The following is a 25,266-nucleotide window of genomic DNA, read 5'->3' as shown; positions in this document are numbered from 1 at the left end:
TTGGTCCTAATAATTATAGTTTATTGCCTTTGACAATGGAAGGAAATGTTAAATTTCAATTAGTGGTTAGGGAAAATAAAGATGTGTATTCCTCCTTCATCCAGCTTCATAGAACCTAGGTTGAGAATTTCAAATCCAACAGCTGGGCCAGCTCCTATTTCAGTGCCTGGGTCAAGTCCCAGCTCTACTTTCTGGCCCAGCTCCTACTAATGTGCACCCTGGGAGACAGTAGATGATGGCCCAAGTACGTGTGTCCCTGCTACCCATGTGGGGAAGCAGGCTGAATTCCCAGCTCTTGGCTTCAACCTGGCCAAGCACTGGCTATTGTGGGTATTTAGGGAGCCAACTAGCAGGTGAAGATACCTTTTGTCTGCTTCTCTCTCTTTCAAGTTTTTAAAGTATTAAAAAAACGAACAAAAGAAACCAAACGTAGACAATTGATTCCCAAGCTATACATGAGAATCACCTGGATTGCAGACACTGAGATTCATTTCTGATTTAGTAAGTCCAGGGTACACCCTGGCATTTGGAGTTCTAGTAAGTTTTCAAGTGATACTACAGGGATTGTTTCAGAAACCTTTGATCTAGAACAAATTATCACCCTGGGTCCTCCTTATCTACAAAATCCTATGCCTCTGTAAAGATCCACACAAAGACACCTTCAGTATCTAGTTTTCTTTTGATTATCCTCTGGAAGACATTTCTTCTCCTGAAAGAAATGTTTTCTCCTTCAAGGATCCCTGTCTTTGTTCATCCCATAGCTTTCTCCTTGTATTAGGATCACTGCAGTACAATGTGGTTGGCCTGTGCCTTGGGCTCCAGTCTTAAACTATTCATGATACTGGAAATGGTATGCACCAAAAAGCCTCCATGAAGGAATAGACATCTTGTCTCCCTCACTAGGCTGTAAGCTTGTCTAGGATGTGACATGTGTCTTACAATTTGCAGGAGACAGGAGTGGAGGAGGGAAACTCCAACAGAGAGCTCCTCATTCGGGCAGTTACCACAGATATTGGTTGTGGAGAAGAAGACCTAATTTATTTATCCAGTGCCTTTCTTATGTGTTACACATTAAGATAGTCTTTATCCTGATTTAAAACATGTTTATTATTTTTTTAACTTTTATTTAATGAATATAAATTTCCAAAGTACAGATTATGGAGTACAATGGGTTCCCCCCCCATAACTTCCCTCCCACCCGCAACCCTCCCCTCTCCTGCTCCCTCTTCCCTTCCATTCACATCAAGATTCATTTTCAATTCTCTTTATATACAGAATATCAGTTTAGTATATATTAAGTAAAGCTTTCAGCAGTTTGTACCCACACAGAAACATAAAGTGTAAAATACTGTTTGAGTACTAGTTATAGCATTAAATCACAATGTACAGCACATTAAGGACAGAGATCCTACATGAGGAGTAAGTGCACAGTGACTCCTGTTGTTGACTTAACAAATTGACACTCTTGTTTATGGCGTCAGTTATTACCCTAGGCTCTTGTCATGAGTTTCCAAGGCTTTGGAAGCCTTTTGAGTTCACCGACTCTGATCATATTTAGACAAGGTCGTAGTCAAAGTAAAAGTTCTCTCCTCCCTTCAGAGAAAGGTACCTCCTTCTTTGATGACCTGTTCTTTCCACTGGAATCTCACTCGCGCAGATCTTTCATTTAAGTCTTTTTTTTTTTTTTTTTTTTTTTTTTGCCACAGTGTCTTGGCTTTCCATGCCTGAAATACTCTCATGGGCTTTTCAGCTGGATCTGAATGCCTTAATGGCTGATTCTGAGGCCAGAGTGCTATTTAGGACATCTGCCATTCTATGAGTCTGCTGTGTCTCCCGCTTCCCATGTTGGATCGTTCTCTCCCTTTTTTATTCTATCAGTTAAAATTTGCAGACACTAGTCTTGTTTATGTGATCCCTCTGACTCTTAGTCCTATCATTATGATCAGTTGTGAACTGAAATTGATCACTTGAACTAGTGAGATGGCATTGGTACATGCCACCTTGATGGAATTGAATTGGAATCCCCTGGTATGTTTCTAACTCTACCATTTGGGGCAAGTCAGATTGAGCATGTCCCAAACTGTACATCTCTTCTCTCTCTTATTCCCACTCTTATATTTAACAGGGATCACTTTTCAGTTAAGCTTCAACACTTAAGAATAATTGTGTATTAATTACAGAGTTCAACCAATAGTATTAAGTAGAAGAAAAAAATACTAAAAGGGAATAAAGTATTAAGTTGTTCATCAACAGTCAGGGCAAGGGCTGATCAAGTCACCATTTCTCACAGTGTCTGTTTCACTTCAACAGGTTTCCTTTTCGGTGCTCAGTTAGTTGTCACTGATCAGGGAGAACATATGATATTTGTCCCTTTGGGACTGGCTTATTTCACTCAGCATGATGTTTTCCAGATTCCTCCATTTTGTTGCAAATGATCAGGTTTCATTGTTTATGACTGCTGTATAGTATTCTATAGAGTACATATCCCATACTTTCCTTATCCAGTCTACTGTTGATGGGCATTTGGGTTGATTCCAGGTTTTAGCTATTGTGAATTGAGCTGCAATAAACATTAAGGTGCAGACAGCTTTTTTGTTTGCCAATTTAATTTCCTTTGGGTAAATTCCAAGGAGTGGTATGGCTGGGTTGTATGGTAGGGTTATATTCAGGTTTCTGAGGAATCTCCAGACTGACTTCCATAGTGGCTTAACCAGTTTGCATTCCCACCAACAGTGGGTTAGTGTCCCTTTTTTCCCACATCCTCGCCAGCATCTATGGTTGGTAGGTTTCCGTATGTGAGCCATTCTAACCGGGGTGAGGTGAAACCTCATTGTGGTTTTGATTTGCATTTCCCTGATTGCTAGTGATCTTGAACATTTTTTCATGTGCCTGTTGGCCATTTGGATTTCCTCTTTTGAAAAATGTCTATTGAGGTCCTTGGCCCATCTCTTAAGTGGGTTGTTTGTTTTGTTGTTGTGGAGTTTCTTGATCTCATTGTAGATTCTGGTTATTAATCCTTTATCTGTTGCCTAGTTTGCAACTATTTTTTCCCATTCTGTTGGTTGCCTCTTCACTTTCCTGACTGTAAAACATGTTTAAAATATAGGTTATTTTTTCAGCCCTCCAGCAAAGTTTAGACAGATTCCCATTGGCCTATAGTAATTACAGTGTATGGTCTCATCCAGGTCCCTGGTAAGACTGTTGTATACATCAGAGCCCCAGGGATGTGCCTGGGTTTTGTACAAGGCTTTGATGTAGTAGCCTGGAATTACTGTTAAAGATAGGATGCACTCAGTGGTGCTGTTAGTACAGGAAAGCTTATGTATACCTAATCTGACCTCCTAACCAAAGAATATCAATAGTTTGAAATCAACCTCGCTGAGATTGGGAGGGAGACACAGAATTAGGTAAGTATTGAATTGCAGGGTCCCAGTTTCGTCTCTCCTAATTCATTGGTGGCTGACCCACAGGGGCTTGTGAATTTCCTTCCACGTTGAAAAGCTGAGATTCTGTGAAACAGCTCCACTGTAGGACTTTCTTCCTTGCCATGCGAAAGTTGTGTTTGTGATGTTATCGGTTCCTGTGCTGTGGATCTTGTCTGTTTGGCAGATTGTTTTCTTTGTGAAGTGAAAGCAGGCACTGAGCTTTTGGTGCAGGTCTTCTGCCTCTGTATTGCTGTGTTAGTATGAGCTGTGGAATCTAAGCCACTTTGCTCCATTCAGATAATTAATACAAAGGCAAAACAGTAATTAATTATAGCAATGATGACAAATATTTGCATATAGTGCTTCTCATTTCTAAGTGGCATTGAGAAGACCTAAATGACTTATGTCATTCTTTTTTATTTTTAAATATTTATTTTTATTTGTTTGAAAGTTAGGGATATCTTCCATCTGCTGGTTCACTCCCCAGATGGCCATACTGGCCAGGACTGGGCCAAATTGAAGCCAGGGGCCAGGAGCTTCTTCCTGGTCTCCCACATGGGTGCAGGGCCAAAGCACTTGGACCATCCTCCACTGCCTTCCCAGGCTCATTAGCAGGGAACCAGATCAGAAACAGGGCAACCAGGACTTGAACTGGCACTTCTGTGAAATGCCATTGTCACAGGTGACAGCTTTATCTGCTATGCCACAACAGCTCCGGGTTAGTCATTCGCCCTCTGGGATTGCTCATCTTGGGTTAGGGGTTTTCCCTTGGATTGTAGTTCTGTTCTAGCTCTGTAGGGAGACTCATTTCAGTAGCTATTGAATTTCTCACCCTATAAGGCATAGTCTGTTAACTTTTATCTCCGTTCTCTTGGGTTACATCTGTTTTCTTGGTGCTAGCTGTGCATGGATTTTTGTTCTTAGACAAGGGTTACCAAAAGATTTGGGGGGGGGGCATGGAACTAAAAGTTAACGGGTGGGCATTTGATCTAGAGTTGCGTGTACCATTTAGGGCACCCATTTCCCACATCAGAGTGCCTGGGTTTGATACCTGTCGCTGGCTCCTGGGTGCAGTTTCCTGCCAAGGTAGATGCTGCGAGGCAGTAGCGATGCTCAGTTGGTCCCTGCTATGCACTCGGGAGACCTGGACTGAGTTCCCAGCTGCTGACTTCATCCCCGGCTGTTCTGGGCATCTGAGTAGTAAGCCAGCAGATGGAGGAGCTGTCTCTGTCTCTTCAATAAATAAATGTCAAAAATATTATTCTGGTGAAATAGTTGAAGTCATGTATAGCTTTTCATAATATGCATTTCTGTGAACTATTTGAAGATTCCTCATACAAGCATTTAAAATGAATTCATCCTGCCCCTTTGGCTAGATAACAAACAACTGTTACTAACTTTTTTTCCTAGGAAGGAGAAACTGAGATTTCTCTGGAAGCTCAGGACAAATGTACACCAGAATCCTGATCCGTGTAGTGGCTGCTTCCTAGATGATTCAGCAGACAGTTGGAATGCCTGCTTCTGTCAGGTGGTAGCTTAGTGGGAGCCAGTGTTTCTCCTCTGTTTGTCTCAAAGCAAATGTCCAGGTGAAGGTTGCCCCATGCATACCTCTTTGGTCATTTTAGGAAAATTGTAGATGTATTTTCATATAATTCTGTGTAAATGACCAGACTAAGTTTCGATACAGGGTTTTACATCTCTTTTTTGTCCAGTGCCAGGTATGTAAATGGTGCTCAAGAATTGTTTGTGAGTTAAAAATCCTCTTTGCTCAAACCCACTTCCTTTATTACAATACCTAACCCCCTAAAGAAGTGTTTTCCGTGGATATATTTAAACTCCAATCGTATTCAGTTAATTAGGGAGCAGAGTCTGACTTAGCATGTGGTTGAAAGACCCAAGGATTTATGAGGTGTTGGCAAGCGCATTCAGCCCTGAATCCACAGCGACATCTTCCTGTGCATTCTTGCCTTGTTTTCCCTGGGCCCGGAACAAGCCATGCTTCCCCCATCCTCTGCCGTACATCACCCCTTACTTCTGTGTCCCCATCTCAGTCACTTCTTCCTCAGGAATCCCAGTCCCTCTCTGCCCAGCCCTGCTCAGCCTGCTTTGGGTGAGGGCTCCTGGGTTCCTCTTCAGTGGTCACTGAATTTTATCTTTTTTTTTTTTTTTCATGTGAGAGCTGGAGGGGGAAGGGGGAGTCCAATCCCCAAATGCCTACAGCAGCTGGTGCTGGTCCAGGCCACAGCCCAGAGCTGGGAACTTAATCTAGGTCTCCTAGTGGGGGACAGCAGCCCGATGACTTGTGCTGTCACTTGCTGTGTACTAGGGTCTGCTTTAGTAGGAGGCTGGAGTCAGGACTCAGAACTGGGGCTTGAGCCCAAGTACTCTGATGGGGATGCGAGGCCAAACGCCAGCCCGACTTGTGTGCCTTGAGCATTTAGAGGAGTGTCTGCCATGCGGCGGCTGCTCTGGAATACTTCTTGAGTTACTAAAGGTGTCTTGCGAATTTTCTTCTCATTGCTCTCTAAGATTAGGTCGCACATGCTGGACAAACCCAATTTCAAGGCAAGTTCCCTCCCCTTTTTCTGTAACTCCCTACCTTCTGAGGAGAGGCACTTCCAAGACTGTTGCAACTCTAGTGCCTTCCACTGGTCGGTTCTCAATACAAGGCTGATGAGAGCCCACAGCTGGAAGTTCTCAAGGAAATTTCCCAGTAGTACATAGTCACCAAGGGTTGGTCCCACTAGAGGGACGGAGTGTACTGGGGGTAAAACCGATTTCCCAAGATAGACCTACTTCAAGAGTGTTCTAGAAATGTTCATGAATGCATAAACCATTTGCTTTGAGCAAATACTAAGCACAGTTATCAGCTGGAAGAATTGTTTTTTTTTCTTTAAAAAGCTCAACAGCTTTTTGGGAGGACAGCACTTGTTAAACACAGTTTTTACATTATAAACCTGAGTTTATGTGTCTGTGTAAGCTACCACGTGCAGGAATCCTTTGCACCTCTTATTTATGAGATTGGCACTCCCACTCCCCAAGTTTCCCTGCCATTCAGCTGGGCCTTGGCCTCATCAAAGTGGGCGGCTTGTTGTCACCAAGCGTCTGGGTTTGGAGATGGCTAGTGTGCATTGTCCCTGCAACAGGGGCTGTAGGAATTGAACTGCAAGGCATGGTGAAGGGTGTGGCAGTCCTACACTACCACACATCTGGGCTATGAGAAGAGAAGTGGCCTCAAATCTAGCAGTGACATGTTGAAGTGCAGTTCTTAAGCATTTCTGAAATTCTCCCATCCCAAAAAACATTTGGTTTGGGAAAACACACTGGAGAACTGAAGCTTGTTGGAAAGCCAGAAATAGGTCACTGTGATTGCCGAACGGACTTTCCAGCATTGTTCAGGGGCCCCTGATGGCTTCCGTGGGCCACCCAATCGGAGAGCTTATCTTTACACTAATGCTATTCAGCTGGTTACCATGGTGATGATGGAGTTCTAGTTGTCATGGTGATGAAATGGAAATTTGGGGGACCAATTTCCTTTATGGGAAGTGGGCTCATTAAGCTCTGTCTTTCTTCTTTTCTTTAAAACTTGACCATATTGTATAATGCTTTCACAGGGGGTCCATTTTCATAATCTCTACATACATGTCAGAATGTATATAATCTTTTCTTATTCTTAGATCTCACGGCTTAAGTCTTTTTTCCAACTCTGTGGTGAGAGTGGATGCCTCCTACCCCCCTACCCAGTCCTTTTTGTCTCACAATGAGGAGTGGCACTTTTTAATCCACACCACTCCCTCCCCCTCCCCCGCCCCTCAGAAGTGTTTCTGCAAAACTCTATTGGATTCTTCCAAAGTTGTTCTGGGGTACACTGACTAGGTTAGGATAAACACAATGGGCTGAGGATGCTAAAGGAGACGTTTGCACATGCAGCACAGTACCCTGCTCCTTGCTGAGGTGCTGATTGGCGTCACCCCCCAGGCGGACCCCTTTGAGGAGAAGCAGCAGAAGCCTGGAGCTCTGGCCCTCTCGGGACTGATGCAGGTTTTGCTCCTCTGTGCTTGGAGTCCATGGGATCATCTGTGGGAGATGTATGTTCACACATTACCCAGACTCCACTGACCTCTCTCGTACTGCTCCCAGTGAAATCACTCAGCTGCTCGTTTTGGGGTTCTAAGAAGAAAGACTAGCAATTTTAGCAATCTGACTATATCTGGGGCTTACTAAGTATTTAGAGAAAATCTGTCGGAACAAATTAAATCCATGAGCCTCTCCATTTCTCGGGGTCGGCTTTTGGTGTGTTAACATGAGGTCTGTGGAGAAGACCTGTTGGTGTTTTATGTTGCAAGATTGCTACCATGATATTGGTGAGTGATTCCCAAACTCCACTGTGCAGAGAAGTCCCTTGGGGATTCAGAGAGGTCTCTCGGAGCATTCTCTATCGTGTGTAGCCCCCACCCCATTCTAGGACCCTTCTTTACGTGAGCGCCTGTGTAAAGGCTCCAAAGATCTTGTTGGATTAAACTCCTCCCACTACACGTAGGCACCGTGACCTTGGGATTTACAGTCCTGCATGGAGCAGAGGCTGCGCTCCGGTCTGGTCTTTGCCTGCCTCTCTGTGGCTTAATACTTCCCGCCAACACCTGTGGATTAGTATGCTTGGGCTGCTGTAACCAGGTACCACAGCCTGGGTGGCTCACCCACACCAACTTTGTTTTCTTGTAGTTCTGGAAGCTCCAAGCCTAGGTCAAGGTGTCAGCGGGCTTGTTTGCTCCTGAGGCCTTGCTCCTGGACTCGGAGATGTCTCCTCTCCATGTGTCCTTGGAGAGCCTTCTGCATACACATGCTCATGTCCCCCTTTCCTCTTCGCAGAAAGTTGTCCATCCTATTGGATTAAGGCTCACCCTAAGACCCTTATTTTAAGATGGTTACTTCCTTTTAGAGGCTCTTTGTCCTGCCAAAGTCACGTTCTGAGGAGCTTGGGGTTAGGGCTTCAATGTAGGAATTTTGAAGGGGACACAACTCAGCCCTCCCCTGCCTGCAGCACAGTAACCATTTTCATTGTTGATGACTTCCAGCAGACACCCACTGGGGCCTCAGAGAAAGGGAGGCAGACTTTGTGAAGGCGGGCAGAAAAACTTGGCTGTTCTCTGAACGGTGCTCCAGAGTAAGGAGCAGGAACGGGGAGGAAGCGCCCTCCTTCCCACTGTCCTGGGGAGCAGAGCAGGAATTCCCTGACCAACCGTGTGAGGTAGGCACCACAGGAGGGGTTGCTGAGGGGTAGGCTGTATTCAAATGAGACAGAGCAGCTTTACAAACATGAAGGTCTTTAAGGGCTCTTCTTGGACAAAGCTCTCAGCTCCATTTGGGGTTATAACCTAAAGACCAATGTGCAGGATTGGAATAATTAGCAAACTGATGTGGAAGTCTGGGTTTCCAGGTTCTAGGCGATCTGACCACACGGCTCACATGTCCTCAGCAGGAACAATTTTTTTCCTTCCTTCCTTCCTTCCTTCCTTCCTTCCTTCCTTCCTTCCTTCCTTCCTTCCTTCCTTCCTTCCTTCCTTCCTTCCTTCCCCTCTCCCTTCTTTCCTTCCCCCCTTCCCTCTCGTCCCCTTCCCCCCTCTTCTTTTTAAGGGTTGTAACCTTTATTAAAAGTAAGTATAATATATGTACAGGTGGCACATGATGCCAATTTCATTCGCAGATCAAGTACGCCAACTCATGTTTGTAAGTTACATCTTTGCTACAGCCTTGGCTAGATCTTGAACCAGCGGACAATTCAGCTGGGCAGCAGGAACAGTTTTTGCCCGGTTTCTAAGACTCGTTCTGTGGCTCCTGTTGGCAGTGGTACCCTTTCTTCAGCCGAGGAGCTTGAGCTTCTCTGAAGGTGGTGAGCGGCTCCCTGCAGCAGCAGACGCTGCTCCTTTCCATCTGTTCCTTACGTGGGGAACGCGCTCTGCAAGTTCAGACGACCCTCAGTGGGGATTTCTGCTATCAGCGTCCAGAGTCCTATCGGTAATGCCGTCTTCTCCCCCTTTCAATAACAAAGTGAGAAAGATTTTTCCATATTCCATGCATTTCTTGCAAATAAAACTGCAGAACCAACACTAACTTTTTCTTTTTAAAAGATTGATTGATTTATTTGAAAGGCAGAGTTACATAGGAAGAGGAGAGGCAAAGAGGTCTTCCATCCACTGGTTCACTCCCCAATTGGCCGCAACCACTGGAGCTGTGCCGGTCCAAAGCCAGGAGCCTCCTCTGGGTCTCCCACATGGATACAAGGGCCCAAGCACTTGGGCCATCCTCTACTGCTCTCCCAGGCCATAGCAGAGAGCTGCATTGGAAGTGGAGCAGCCGGGACCTGAACCGGTGCCCATACAGGATGCCGGCACTGTAGGCAGCGGCCTCACCTGCTATGCCACAGCGCCGGCCCCATATACTAGCCTTCATTATGGTTCAATTATGACCTAATCAGGAATAAAGGTTGTTCAGAAAATGACAGGCTTGGCAGAGATGTCAAAAACATCGTTAATGCCATTTTCCTATACCTGGGTTTAATTATTTCTTTAGAGATTTATTTATTTGAAAGGCAAAAAGCCAGAGAGAGCAAGAGACAGATTGAGAGAGATCCTAATCTGCTAGTACACTTCTCAAATAGCTTCAGCCAGGTCTGGGGAAGACTGAAGCCAGGAGCCTTGAACTCCACCTGCACCTCCCATATTGGGTGGCACTGGTCCAAGTACTCGGCCCATCTTCTACTGCCTTCCCTGAATAACAGGGAGCTGAATCAGAAGTGGAGCAGCTAGGAATTGAACTAGGGCCGGCGCCGTGGCTCACTAGGCTAAACCTCCACCTAGCGGCGCCGGCACACCGGGTTCTAGTCCCGGTCGGGGCGCTGGATTCTGTCCCAGTTGCCCCTCTTCCAGGCCAGCTCTCTGCTGTGGCCAGGGAGTACAGTGGAGGATGGCCCAAATGCTTGGGCCCTGCACCCCATGGGAGATCAGGATAAGTACCTGGCTCCTGCCATCGGATCAGTGTGGTGCGCCGGCCACAGCGCGCCGGCCATGGCCGCCATTGGAGGGTGAACCAACTCTCTCTCTCACTGTCCACTCTGCCTGTCAAAAAAAAAAAAAAAAAGGAATTGAACTGGTCATCTGTATAGAACGCTGGTGTCACAAACTGTGGCTTAACTCACTGTGCCATCTGCTGGCCCCATCCCTGGATTTTTAAAAGTGGATTATGGGGGTCAGCCTTGTGACATTTCAGATTAAGCCACTGCCTGCAGTGCTGGCGTCCCATCTGAGTGCCCATTAGAGTCTCAGCTGTTCCACTTCTGATCTAGCTCCGTGTTAATACACCTGGGAAAGTGACAGATTTCCCAGTACTTGGGTCCCTGCTATGCATGTGGGAAACTTGGATGGAGCTTATGTTTCTTATCTTCAGCCTGGTCTAGCCCTGGTCCTTTAGGGAGTGAACCAGCAGATAGAAGACTTGTCTCCTTTCCCTCTCTCCCTGTAACTCTGCCTTTCAAATAAAATAAATAAGTCTTGCAAAAATACTTTAAAATACAGTGGATTATGGAAATAGTAATAGTGGGGTAATAGTTGGAGGGAGCACATGAGAAGCCTGGGAGTGAAGTAGGGGATGGAGATTGTCAAGAAGGGACCAAGGCCTTTTAGCGTCATGGCGTCTGTCAAGTCTCCAATCTCTTCTCCACACATTAAAATAATACTTTGATTTTCTTCTATTATAAGATCAGTAAATTCCTTGTCAATACTAAAAGTAAACAAAGCATAACAAACACAAGAGGAGAATGACCTCTATAATTTCACCAACTGGGGGCCAGTGCTGTGGTACAGCTGGTTAAAGCCCTGGCCTTAAGTGCTGGCATCCCATATGGGTGCCAGTTCGAGTCGAGTCCCGGCTGCTCCACTTCTGATCCAGCTCTCTGCTATGGCATGGGAAAGCAGTGGAAGATGGCCCAAGTCCTTGGGCCCCTGCACCCATGTGGGAGACCCAGAGGAAGCTCCTGGCTTTGGATGGGCACAGCTTCGGCCATTGCGGCCATCTGGAGAGTAAACCTTCAGATGGAAGACCTCTCTCTGTCTCTACCTCTCTCTGTAACTCTCTTTCAAATAAATAAAATACATCTTTAAAAAAATAATTTCACCAACTGAGGATAATTACGAATGTATGTGTTACCACGAACTTGTTGCTAGTGAGAGAAACCTGGATCAAACTACCTTGAGGTCAAAAACCATAACGGTTAAGTCCAGGGTTATGTCTAGTTTTAAACTCATGTGCTTTTAAGGGCTCAAACAATGTCATAGGTGATAGAAGTGGGGACGTAAGGTGATATGCTTTTATTTCATTTTTAAAAATTCATTTGAGGCCGGCGCTCCGGCTCACTAGGCTAATCCTCCGCCTTGTGGCGCCAGCACCCCAGGTTCTAGTCCCGGTTGGGGCGCCGCATTCTGTCCCAGTTGCCCCTCTTCCAGGCCAGCTCTCTGCTGTGGCCAGGGAGTGCAGTGGAGGATGGCCCAGGTGCTTGGGCCCTGCACCCCATGGGAGACCAGGATAAGTACCTGGATCCTGCCATCGGATCAGTGCAGTGCGCTGGCTGCAGCGCGCAGGCCGCGGCGGCCATTGGAGGGTGAACCAACGGCAAAGGAAGACCTTTCTCTCTGTCTCTCTCTCTCACTGTCCACTCTGCCTGTCAAAAAAAAATAATAATAAAAATTCATTTGAAAGGGAGGGAGATGGAAGGAGAAAAGGAGGGAGGCAGGGAGAGAGGGAGAGAGATCCTCCATTGCTGGTTCATTCCCTGAAAACCTGCAACAGCTGGGGCTGGCTAGGACACAGCCAGGAGCCATGAACCAGAAGTCCAATCCAGGTCTCCCACATAGATGGCAGGGACCCAACTACTTGAGCCATCACTTGCTTGCTGCCTCCTAGGGTACATATTGGCAGGAAGCTGGAATGAGAAACAGACTTAGGACCTGAACCCAGACACTTGGTTATGGGACGTAGGCATTCCAAGTGGTGGCTTAACCACTGTGCAGAACACCCTCCCAAATTTTCCTTTTTAAGAAGATTATTAACTGGGGGCCTATGTTATTGCGTAGCAGGTAAAGCTGCCACCTGTGGAGCTGGCATCCCCTGTGTGCACTGGTTTGAGTCCCGGCTGATCCAATTCTAATCCAGATCCCTGCTAATGTGCCTGGGAAAAGCAGCAGAAGATGGCCCCTACTCCCATGAAGGAGACCTGGAAGAAGCTCCTGGCTTCATATGTGCCCAGCTCTGGCTGTTGTAGCCATTTGGAGCATGCACCAGAGGATAGAAGATTTCTCTCTGTCTCTCTGTTATTCTTTGAAATAATAAATCTTTTAAAAAGGCTCACCACCTGCCTTTTTGGGGGGTATTTAATTGCCCTTCTTGCTCATCAGAGCAGACAGGATTCTTAAGTGCAGCATGAACATCCACTCTGAAAGTCTTTTCCCAGCAGTGATCTGAGAACACTGCAGATGCACAGGGGACTAGGACAAGCAGACTGTGGCGAGGTGCTAAGAGCTAAGTTATGCTACAGATCCATATCATGGACATCCAAAAAAAAAAAAAAAGCTGCCATATAAACAGGGAAGACCTAAACCATCATGAAAGTACCTCACTTCTGGCTGCATGCAGAAAGCTAGCTTTTTTTTTTTTTTTTTAAGAAATTGTTTGAGAGGTAGACAGAGCTCAAGTGTCCTAGTTTACTCTCCAAATGCCAGCAACAGGAGGTGCTGAGTCAGGCTGAAGGTGGAAGCCAGGAACTCGATTTGGATCTCTCCTGTGGGTGGCAGGGACCCAACTACTTGAGCCATCACCTACTGCTTCTCAAGAGGCACATTATCAGGAAGCTGCAGTAAAGAGTAGAACTGAGACGAACTCAGGTCCTCTTATATGGGATACAGGTGTCTCAGGTCAAGTGCCCACCCTTTGATGCTGAGTTTTTTTTTTTAAAATGTATATTTACTTACTTGAGATAAAAGGGGGAGAGGGAGAGGAGCACTTCCATTCCTTGTTTACTCCCCAAATGCCCACATTGGCTACAACTGGGTCAGGCCAAAGCCAGGAGCCAGAAACTCAATCCAAGTCTCCCATGTGGGTGGCAGGGGCCCACTTAGTTGAGCTGTCACCGCTGCCTTCCAGGGTCTGCATTAGCGAGAAGCCAGAGTCGAGCTGGGAATCAAACTCAGGATCTCCTGTGTGGGACACAGGCATCCTAATGGGCACCTTAACTGCTAGGCCAGTGTCCTCCCCAGCTCTGATGTGTTTCTCATTCCTTGGGTACCAGATTCCTGCCCTCCGAAAAAAGGCAGCAATTTTCTCATTCATGGCAGCGCAAATCTTGACAAGATGGACTTTTGGAAATTGTACTGGGCGTCAGGCATTTGAGGATTGAATGAGGTTGAATTGCACGACCACACTGGATGGCCTAACAGTCACTTTCCCTCTTCACTGTGAGCAGTATTGCCACATCCAGCACTTCCTGGTCATTATTATTTTATAGAAACTTTTCCGTTCCTACTGTATTATCATAAGTCAATTACAATGTTTTCATTCCAAATGTTTCTAAATCCCGATAGACTTTTTAAACTTGTGACCTACAGATGACCTCCTGTTTTAAAATCTCCTCTATTTAGTGTGAATTCTTTCTAAAGCCCCTGGGTGATTTGTTTGGCACATGCAATCGGATACATGTTAGCGTCTTCTTCCACTTGTATGGTTTGGAAGCATTTGGTTCTCTTTGTTAGTACACTTCCATTCTAAGTAGGCTATATTGTAACTTTTTCTAAGTGGAAATCTGGGTTGTTAAGGATGGTCATTGCACTTCCTCGTTTGGTCAGGTGTTTTATTCATTCAATAGACAGTTTTTGGTTCTATATTTTGCTTTACACCATGCTAAGGAGGTTTTCCTCATCTCTGATCATACTTTTTCCATGAAAAATTCTATTATTAAAAGAAGAAAAATTAAAATACCTCCACATAAAGTACTTTCTCTTACTGTTTTGCCTCTAAATGCTAAAGTGAGTAAACCACATGAAGCAAGGATAAGCTCTGGCTGGATCTTTTCCAAGCCATCTTCTCTTGAGAGAGCAGGTGGGACTTCACGTATCCTTGGTATAGGTAGTACTGTTTGGCGACTCTAGTCTGCAGAGCTTGGAAAATTCTATGGTTAAACCATACCTAGGCCCTGACTAGCACTTACTTTAACACTAAGGCTCTGTGAACCCTCAGAATAACTACTTAATCTTTATCAGAAAGAAAACTGAATACTTAAATCAGTTTGGACTTGTTGCAAGTCACGAAAACGGACTGTGCTGATTTAGGTAGAAAGGATTCTGTTAAAAGCATGAAGGAGGAGATTCTGTTTAAAGATGATCTCAAGACAAGTAATTTGCCTTGCTGCCTCCTGGCACTTTTCTACAGAACCATAAAGGCATGTGTGTGTACGTATGTGTAGGTGAGAGGTCCAGGTCTTGCTGGCTCAGCCTTTGACAGCTGTGTGATTTTGGAAGGGAGAACTCCTTTAAGCCTTAGCTGTTTTTTAAGATATGTTTATTTGAAAGGCATAGTTACAGAGAGAGGGAGGGAGTCACACAGAGAGATCTTCCATTCATTGGTTCACTCGCCAGATAGCTGCAAAGGCCGGAGCTGGGAAAATCCAAAGCCAGGAAATGAACCTTCATCTGGGTCTCCCACATGGTTGCAGGGCCATCTTCCACTGTTTTCCTGGGCCATTAGCAGGGAGCTGGGTCAGAAGTGGAGCAGCCTTGACTTGAACTGGCGCCCATATGGGATGCTGGCATCTCAGAGGGTGGCTTTACCTGCGACACCATGATACCCGTAGACTCAGCTTTTGAGTGTTTGTTGTTAATGTGAAAAAGAATTATACCGCCGGCGCCGTGGCTCACTAGGCTAATCCTCCGCCTAGCGGCGCCGGCACACCGGGTTCTAGTCCCGGTCGGGGCGCCGCATTCTGTCCCGGTTGCCCCTCTTCCAGGCCAGCTCTCTGCTGTGGCCAGGGAGTGCAGTGGAGGATGGCCCAAGTGCTTGGGCCCTGCACCCCATGGGAGACCAGGAAAAGCACCTGGCTCCTGGCTCCTGCCTTCGGATCAGCGCGGTGCGCCGGCTGCAGCAGCCATTGGAGGGTGAACCAACGGCAAAGGAAGACCTTTCTCTCTGTCTCTCTCTCTCACTGTCCACTCTGCCTGTCAAAAAAAAAAAAAAAAAAAAGAATTATAATGATTCCCACAACACAGGAATAAATCAGAAAAAATGAAAGCTGTTAACATATTGTCTAGCTTATAAAACATTTAACAAATGTTAGCCAGTCTTATGATTATCACCATCATAGTTAGGCTAGTATGAGGTACTTCAAAAAATTCGTGGAAAAATGGAATTAAAAAATACATCTGGAAATGGGCATTTGGCACAGTGGTTCAGTCACTGGTTGGGACATCTGTATTCTATTGTGGAATGCTTGGGTTGGAATCCCAGCTCCACACCTAATTGTATCTTCCTATTAATTAACATGCACCCTGGGAGTCAGCAGGTGATGGCTCGGGTACTTGGGTTTCTGCCACTCATGAGGGAGACCTGGGCTGAGTTCCTGGCTCCCAGCTTCAGTCTGCCCCAGACATGGCCACTATAGGCATTTGGGGAGTGAACCATCTGGGTGGTAGTGGTGGGGTTCTCTTTCTCTCTCACTGTGAAATAATAAAAGATAAATTTATTTTTGGTGCAAACTTCTATTTGAACCTATACATGCTTTTCCTAACATGAATTTTTCATGAATTTTTGAAGGTCCCTCATTATGTGCATGAATTTGTTTTTTTGCACAAAAAATAAATTTAATTCCATTTTCCCTGGCACATACTTCAAATGCCAATAATCTCTTCTTCAGGAACTTGGTACTGTGACGTGCTCCCAGTTGTCTGCCTCCTCCTGGGCTTCCCTTCCCTAGTCTTTACCACCAGCCCCTCATTCCAGCCAAGCTCTGCAATATCCTGCTCTCTGGCACTGGATTATGGATTCTCTTCTTTGCCCCTTTTATTTTTTTAATTTTTATTTATTTGACAGATAGAGTTAGACAGTGAGAGAGAGAGAGAGACAGAGAGAAAGGTCTTCCTTCCGTTGGTTCACCCCCCAAATGGCTGCTACGGCCAGAGCTATGCCAATCCGAAGCCTGGAGCCAGGTGCTTCCTCCTGGTCTCCCATGCGGGTCCTTGCCCCTTTTATATCTATTTCTAGGACATATCCTCCAGCTCCTCAGCTTTAGACACCACATTTAAATTTTATGGCCAGAAATACCCCTTGAGTCTCATGTCCACTTTCCCCCTAGAACTCTCGATGTGGAAGTCAAACAGCTGTCTTAAATTAAGTCAATTAAAGGTCTGGTGCTGTGGTGTGGCAGGTAAAGCTGCTGCCTGCAGTGCTGACATCCCATATGGGCGCCAGTTCGAGTACCGGCTGCTCCACTTCCTATCCAGCTCTCTGCTATGGCTGGGGAAAGCAGTGGAAGATGGCCCAAGTCCCTGGGCCCTGGTACCCTCATGGGAGACCTGGGAAGAGGTTCCTGTCTCCTGGCTTCAGATTGGCCCAGCCCCGGCTGTTGCAGCCATTTGGGAAGTGAACCAGCAGATGGAAGACCTGTCTCCCTCTCTCTGCCTCTGCCTCTCTGCAACTGCCTTTCAAATAAATAATTCCTAAAACAAAACAAAAAAACAAATCCCACCCCACCTCTCTTAAAAATTAAGTCTGTTAGAACCAGAGTACTTGATTGCACCCTCTTGGCCAACTTTCTTCTTTCCCTCCCTCCTTTTTCTTCTTTCCCTTTTTAAGATTTCATTTTTATTCAAAAGGCAGAATTACAGAGGGAGCACAAACCAGAGAGATCTTCCATCCACTGGTTCACTCCCCAGATGACTGCAATGGCAAGGGCTGGGCCAGGCCAAAGCCAGGAGACTGGACCTCCATCCTGGTGTCACATGTGTGTGCAGGGGCCCAAGCACCAGGGTCATCATCTGCCACATTCCCAGGCACATTGCAGGGATCTGGATTGGAAGTGGAGCAATTGGGACTGGGACTGATGCTCACGTGGGACGCTGTGCTGCAGGTGGTGGTTTGACCTGCTGCGCCATAAGACTCCTTCCTATGCCCCATATTTCTTTTCTAACTAAGTGTCAAGATCATCCATGCAGTTACTCAAACAAAAAACCTGGGAGTCATTCTTAATTCTTACACTTTTTTTTTTTTTTTTAATTTCCACTATTCAATTCAAGAGCAAATCCTGTTGACTCTATCTCTAAAACAAATTCCTCTTCATCTACCTGGCTACCTAGTCCAAGCCACCCTAATCTCTCTCTCTTTTTTTTTAGTTGTGGTCTCTCACTTCACTCTTGCCTTCCCATCCACTTCTACCACATCCCCAAACAGCTATTGTGGTATCTAGAATGATCTTTAAATAAAATTTTTGTGGGACAAGCATTGTGGTGCGGCAGGTTATGCCGCAGTCTGTGGTGCTGGCATCCCACACTGGAGTGCTGAGTCTAGTTCTGGCTGCTTTGCTTCTGATCTAGCTCCCTCTTCATGTGCAGTGAATGGTGGCCCAAGTACTTGGTCCCCTGCCACCCATTTTGGAGACCATGGTGAGTTCTGGGCTCCTGGCTTCATCCTGGCTCAGCCTCAGCCTTTGTGGCCATGTGGGGAGTGAACCAGCAGATGAAAATCTTTCTTTTTTCTCTCCCTCTTTTTCTGTCACTTTACTTTTCAAATAAATATTTTAAATAACTTGTGGTTAAAAAAGTATACAACCACAAAGTTTACCATCTGAATCACTTTTAAGTGAATATCGGAGTGTCATTTACATGCAGATCATTGTGTGAGATCTCCAGAACTTACTTGACTGGCAAAACTGAAACCCTGCACCCAGTGAGCAGCAACTCCATTGGTCCACATCACCCCACCGCTAGCGACTACCATTCTATTTATAAGAGTTTGACTACTTTAAAAGCCTTAACTAAGTGGAATTGTGCAGCAGTTGGGTTTTGTTTTGTTTTACACAGAAAGAGAGGAGGAGACGGAGAGGTCCTCCATCTGCTTGTTCATTCCCCAAATGGCTGTAATGGCCAGAGCTGGGCCAGGCCAAAGCCAGTAGCTTCCTCAGAACTCCGATGTGAGTGCAGGGGTCCAAGTATTTGGGTCATCCTCCACTGCTCTCCCAGGTGCATTAGCAGGGAGCTGGATTGGAAGTGGAGCAGCCAGGACTTGAACTGGTGACCACATGGGATGCTGGTGTCACAGGTGGCAGCTTTACCTGCTGTACCACAGCACTGGCCTCTAGTAGTTGTTTGTGACTGGTTCATTTCACTTAGACTAATGTCCTCATGGTTAATCCATGTTTTACTGTGTGACACAGTTCCTTCTTTTTAAAAGCTCTGTAACATTCCAGTTATACATTTACCATGTTTTCTTTTTTTTTAGATTATTTATTTATTTATTTATTTGACAGGTAGAGTTACAGACAGTGAGAGAGAGAGAAAGGTCTTCCTTCCGTTGGTTCACTCCCCAATTGGCTGCTATGGCCGGCGCTGCACCTATCCGAAGCCAGGAGCCAGGTGCTTCTTCCTGGTCTCCCATGCGGGTGCAGGGGCCCAAGCACTTGGGCCATCCTCCACTGCCCCCCCCACCCCCACCCCCCGGGCCACAGCAGAGAGCTGGACTGGAAGAGGAGCAACTGGGACTAGAACCCAGTGCCCATATGGGATGCTGGTGTCGCAGGTGGAGGATTAATCTAGTGCACCACAGGGCACTGGCCCCTACCACGTTTTCTTTACCCATTCATCTGTCAGTGGACATTTGGGTTGCTTCCACGTGTTGACACTTGTGAATAATACTGAAATGAACATGGTATGCAAACACCCCTTCTAGTTCCTGTCTTCAGTTCTTTTGGATGTATACCTGGAAGTGAGATTGCTGGATCACATGGTTGTCCTATTTTTCATTGTTTTGTAGCAACTCCATACTGTCATCCATAGTGGGCTGTACTATTTTACCTTCCCACCACCAGTGCAATAAAAGTTCCCACTTCTCCATACCCTCATTGAGACCTGTTATTTTCTAGAGTTTGTCCATTTGATCGTGACCATCCTGACATGTGGGAGGTGACTTCTCAGGGTGTTTCTGTAGAGTGATCTTTTAGAAACACACAGGAGGTGGCATTCCTGTTTGGAATCTCGCGGTGGCTTTCCTTACAATGATGTCTAAGTACTCTAACACGGCCTCCAAGGTCCTCTGTCCACTCTGCCGCCTGCCTTTCCATCGTCCGCCCCTGCATATACTGCTCTGGCATGGGGTAGTCTTCTGACCCCTTAGCCACTGTGAGTGTGGCCCTGTTGGTGCTTAGGCTGTTCCCTCTCCCTGGTCAAGTCTCTCTCCCTGTTCTCATGACAGGTTCCTTCTCATGCTTCAGATCTTAGCTCAGATTCTGCGGCCTCAGAGGTGACATTCAAGGTGTCCCATCTCACATTCCCCTCCCTGACACTCTAAATTGTATCACCCTGTTCTGTTTCGCTGGTGCTTTTTATAGCAACCATCAGCAGCTGAAATTATCTTGCCGATTTAGTTCTTGGCTTGTTTAATGCTTTTTAGCTAAGAAGGAAGTTCACCTCAGGAGCCCAGGAACCCTGTGTGTCTTGTTCACAGCAATTTCCCCAGAAGAGGGCCTGATTGAGTGAAAGTCAAGTGCAGCAGAAGCGTGAAGGGAGCAATTAATGCCAGCTGGAGGCTTGCGGGGCGTGCTCCATGGAGGATGTAATGTCTTAGTGGGGTTTGGAAGGATGAATCTTATTTCAATAGCAGATATCGGGATGAGCTAGGGGACATTTTAGGCTGAGAAATGTTGAGGGAGCAGGCAGCCAGCATGTTCAGGGAAAGATAGCCCAGTGCGACAGAAAGTAGGGCTCCCAAGGGCAAGTGTGGGCAAGGAGGCTGGAATGGCAGGCAGAGGTCAGAGGTGGCAGGCAGTAAATTCACATCTGCTGGTTGGCTGTTTAGTGCTGTGTTAGGTGTGAAGATACAAAGATGTATAAGACACCGTGCTGACCCTGGGGCAATGGAGGGCCATGGCTATTTTTTCAGCAGGGGAATGCCACAAACATCTTGTCGCGAGCGGAGTGTGCAAGCGTAGTCTCCAGGACCATGTGGCTGGAAATCAAATCCTGGCACTGCCATTGATGAGTTCTGTGACTGCAGCAAGTTCTTAACCCAGCTGTGGCTTACTTTTTCTCAAGGGTAAGATGAGCACACTAATGGTAGCTCTCGTGTGAGCTGAAATGAACATTTGTAGTGTGGAATCGAGCATTCGATTCATGTTAACTATTATTTAAAACTTGTTTAAGATACTTATTTACTTGAAAGATAGAAAGGGGGAAAGAGACAGATACAGAGATCTCCCTGCTGCTAGTTCATGCCCAAATGTCTGCAACAGCCAGTGCTGGGTCTGGCTGAAACTGGGAGCTGGGAATGCAATCCAGGTCTCCATGTGTGTGGCAGCGACCCAACCACTTGAGCCATCACCTGCTGCCCCTCAGAGTGCGCATTAACTGGAAGCTGGAATGGAAAGTAGAGGTGGCAGGATTGGCACTGTGGTGTAATGGGTAAAGCTGCTGCCTGTAGTGCTGGCATCCCATATGGCCACTGGTTCGAGTCTTGGCTACTCCACTTCTGATCCAGCTCTCTGCCACGGCCTGAGAAAGCAGTGGAAGATGGCCCACATCCTTGGGCCCCTGCACCCACTGGGGAGACCTGGAAGAAGCTCCTGGCCTCCGATCGACACAGCTCCGGCTGCTGTGGCCAGTTGGGGAGTAAACTAGCGGATGGAACACCTCTCTCTCGCTCTATCTCTATGTCTGTGCCTCTCCTTCTCTCTCTGCGTAACTCTTTCAAATACATAAATCTTTAAAAAAAAAAAAAAGTAGAAATGGGACTTGAACCCAGGCACTCTGATGTGGCATGTGGGCATCGAGCAGCAGCTTGACCACTGTGCCACATGCCCGTCCCCACGTTAGCCATTATTATGTAACACACTTAAAGTCATGTCTGTAAAACAGTATATTTTCAATGGCTGTTCATTTTTTGTTGTTGTTAGAGGTGGTCAGCGGGGGTGTAGACAGTCATTGCGAGGGGGAGACGGTGGGCACGGGAACACTATCTAGAAGGCAACCGCCAGAGTTGGAGCAGAAGGAATGAAGTTCGGCATGAGGTAAGAGCAGTGCAGACGGGACGTGCGGGGGCAGAACACGTTTTGAAATACAAGGGAGAGAGAGCAGATGCAGTGTTGGGTCTGCTGAACTTAATCTGCCTGGGGAAAACCTGCCTGCTGATGTTCAGTTGACACAACAGGGAGATGCCTGAGGCTTAGGACACAGAGGTGGCTAAAATGCGGATTTCTGCTAAGAATTCAGATTGAACCTGTCATTCACCAGCTAAGCTGGCAAACAGACGGCAATGTTTTATGTTTGTATACTGTTACGCATTGATGGCAGGAGTGTAAATTTGCACAGTCTTTCAGGAGAACAGGTAGATAACATTTATTAGAAGGGTTGGAGATGCTTACATTCCCAGATCTAGTGATATCACTCTCTGGAGTCAATGCTGAATTAATGATCCAAACGCAGATAATTATTCTGTATAGAGCTGCTCACCATAACCTAACATTCAGTTGGAAAAACAAGACCTGAAAAGGGCTCACTCAGTGATAGAAAAATGACTAAATAAATTCTGTTCACATGCTAGAATATTATGCATCCACTGAAGAAAATTGTGTTTACTGAGACTTCCAATAAGCAGTACCGTGAGAGAGGAAAAACCCAACCAGAATACACAATTTTAAGCAGAATGTGGATTGAACCTTTCTGAAAAAACAAATGCTAGAATATGCTGCACCAAGATGACCCTGTGAATAGTTTGGGAAATTTAGGCATGGGTTGGTAATTTGTTGAAATTGAGTGATTTTTAAATTAAGACCAGATAATAGGTATCGACTTAACTTTTATTTCTCCTCTTTTAAACTGCTAACATTACTAACACAATACTAATCTTTGGCTCACAGACCACATACAAATTAAAATTGCTATTACAAATCTTGACCATGTTGCTTTTTTTAAACAAATGGACATAGTCCATCATGGGCCTAGAACCTCAGACCTCATTTTCAAATGAGTTCAGGTCCCATCACTGTACGGCTTTGAATATGCCACCGAGCTGCACAGGATGCTTCCCTCTCCCTAAACTTACACATGCAATCATCCATTTCTATCATGAGGGACTTGTTTTTTTAAAGATTTATTTATTTGAAAGTTGGAGTTCCACAGAAAGAAGGAGAGGTGGAGAGAGAGAGAGGTCTTCCATCCACTGGTTCACTCCCCACTTGGCTGCAACGGCCGGAGTTGCACTGATCCGAAGCCAGGAGCCAGGAGCTTCCTCCAGGTCTCCCACGTGGGTGCAGGGGCTCAAGGACTTGGGCCATCTTCTGGTTTCCCAGGCCATAGCAGAGAGCTGGATCGGAAGTGGAGCAGCTGGGACTCAAACCTGCACCCATATGGGATGCCAGCACTGCAGGTGGTGGCTTTACCTGCTACGCCACAGTGCCAGACCTGGGACATGGTTTTTACACAAGGGATTTCCCTGAATGTCAATGACAAAAGATTAGTACAATGTATCATTGTTGAGAGGATAATTCATCAGTATTCCTCACTTCAGCTGTACACCCAAGCAGCTAAAAGAAACCCAATCACCTTTGGGAGAGCTCCAGATAGAAAGGTGATAGGTGTGAACAAAGCATCCAACCAAGTCGCCAGAACTGGATTGTAAGCTTCCAAGAGCTGTAGAGCTCTTGGATCATGTTGTGACTTCCTTCCGATACTGATGCTGAGCAAAGCCTGCTGTTGGAGGGCTCTGGAAGGAGCAGTTCCCTGCCGTCATCCCCTGTGTTACATACACACGTGCATGCACATGGACTGGCTCTCCTGTTGGGACTGACCTTGACAGGACAGCTTCTTGGTTGTTCTACTGCAGAAGCCGGGTTTTCTATCTACTACACAGAAACAGGTAAGGATGCACCTTGCAGTGTTTCCCAAAGGTCGTATTTTCCAAAATCCAAATGGGAATATATCGTGCAGGGGATGGAATTTGCCATAGTTTTTGGACTTCTAGAAGCTTCTTGACAGTGTAGATTAAACATGGGATAGTCATTAAGATTTCCATTATTTAAGGTAGAAGCCAAAACCTTCCTACAGGTTGTCTTCTTGTTTTGTTTGTTTTTTTTTTTTTTTTTGTTTGTTTTAATTTATTTGAAAGTCAGAATTAGAGAGGGGACAGAGATCTTCCACCTACTGGTTCACTCCCCAAACGGCTGCAATGGCCAAAGTTGGGCCAGGCTGAAGCCAGGATCCAGGAATTTCTTCTGGGTCTCTCTTATGGTTGCAGGGGTCCAAGCACTTGGGCCATCCTCCACTGCTTTCCCAGGCACATTAGCAGGGAGCTGGACCAGAAGTAGAACAGCTGGGACTTGAATAGTACCCACATAGGATGCCGGTGCTGCAGACAGTGGCTTAACCCGCTGTGCCACAACAGCACCAGCCCCTCCTAAGATTCCCACAGTGAGGGATGTGAGGAAGAAGGTGTGCATGGAGAGAGGGCAGACAGAGGCTCTTGGACTTGAGGGTAATAGGAAGGGAGACGTAGAACATGAGTTCTTTCCTGAAACAATCCGGTAGTTTCATCTGAGCACTTGGTCTTGGTGTAATAGCCTCTAATCCAACTCTCCAGTCCTCGAGAGGGCAACGAAGAAAAGCATCAGAGAACTGCAGCATCAAGCAACACTGAGAAACAGCTTCCGGCAGCCTCTGTGAAGAGCTCTTGCCTCGAGTAGACGGTGCTTTTTTGGGAAATAAATAATAAGCAACCACTCCTGCTTTCAGTAATCTGTCTTCAGGTGGGCCTTGCAATTAATGATGGAACTCAATGTTAACTCCATCATGTTTTGGGAATACAGTTACTTTCACAGGTGAGATTTCGTCTGTTCATTTGTTCCCCCACATATAATGCCCAAATTTCAATCAGGAAATACTAAAATATAATATCGAGTGTATTTTTGTAATGGAATTCTATACTGTGGTAAAAATGGAAAACTGCTCTCTCAACAACTCTCACAAACAGAAATTTCAATCAGAGGATGCAGAGACACAAAATCTACCTCTGTATGAGCCAAAAGTAAAAACTGCAGACAAAATGGACCCCTGGTGTGATTCATCAGGATTTGTTACCTTTGGAGAGGTACACTGCAGGGACTGGTGCTGTGGTGGAGGGGTAAAGCCACTGCCTGGGATGCCAACGTCCCATATGGGTGCTAGTTCAAGTCCCAGCTGTTCTACCTCTGATCCAGCCCTCTGATAATGCACCTGGGAAAGCAGTAGAGGATGGCCCAAGTGTTTGTGCCCCTGTACCCACGTGGGAGACCTGGAAGATGCTCCTGGCTTCCAATCTGTCCAACCCTGGAGGTTGTGGTCATTTAGAGAGTGAACCACCAGATGGAAGATCTCTCTTTGTCTCTTCCTCTGAAATTCTTTAAAAAAAAAATACACACACACACGTGTATTTAAGGCACAGTGCAGTGGCTTCTTGGAGGCTGTTAATGTGCTGTTTCTTAATTTGGGTGGTGGCTGCATGAGTGTAAAACTGTGTGAAAACTATTACCCCAAAGATTTGTGTGCTTTCTGTGTATGTTGTACAACAT

General features: G+C 46.1%; 1 protein-coding gene across 2 annotated transcripts in view; it reads left to right on the top strand.

The window, feature by feature from the left end:
- Positions 1-25,266, top strand: part of KICS2 (KICSTOR subunit 2) — an 82,824-nt gene that overhangs the window by 40,427 nt on the left and 17,131 nt on the right. The gene's annotated exons all lie outside the window — the stretch shown is intronic.

The sequence above is a fragment of the Oryctolagus cuniculus genome, chromosome 11 (genome assembly GCF_051225735.1).
Source record: "Oryctolagus cuniculus isolate XC-2025 breed Fujian yellow rabbit chromosome 11, ASM5122573v1, whole genome shotgun sequence".
NCBI lineage: Eukaryota > Metazoa > Chordata > Mammalia > Lagomorpha > Leporidae > Oryctolagus > Oryctolagus cuniculus.
The sequence above is the reverse complement of the archived record's forward strand: the minus strand, read 5'-3'. Positions and strand labels throughout refer to the sequence as shown.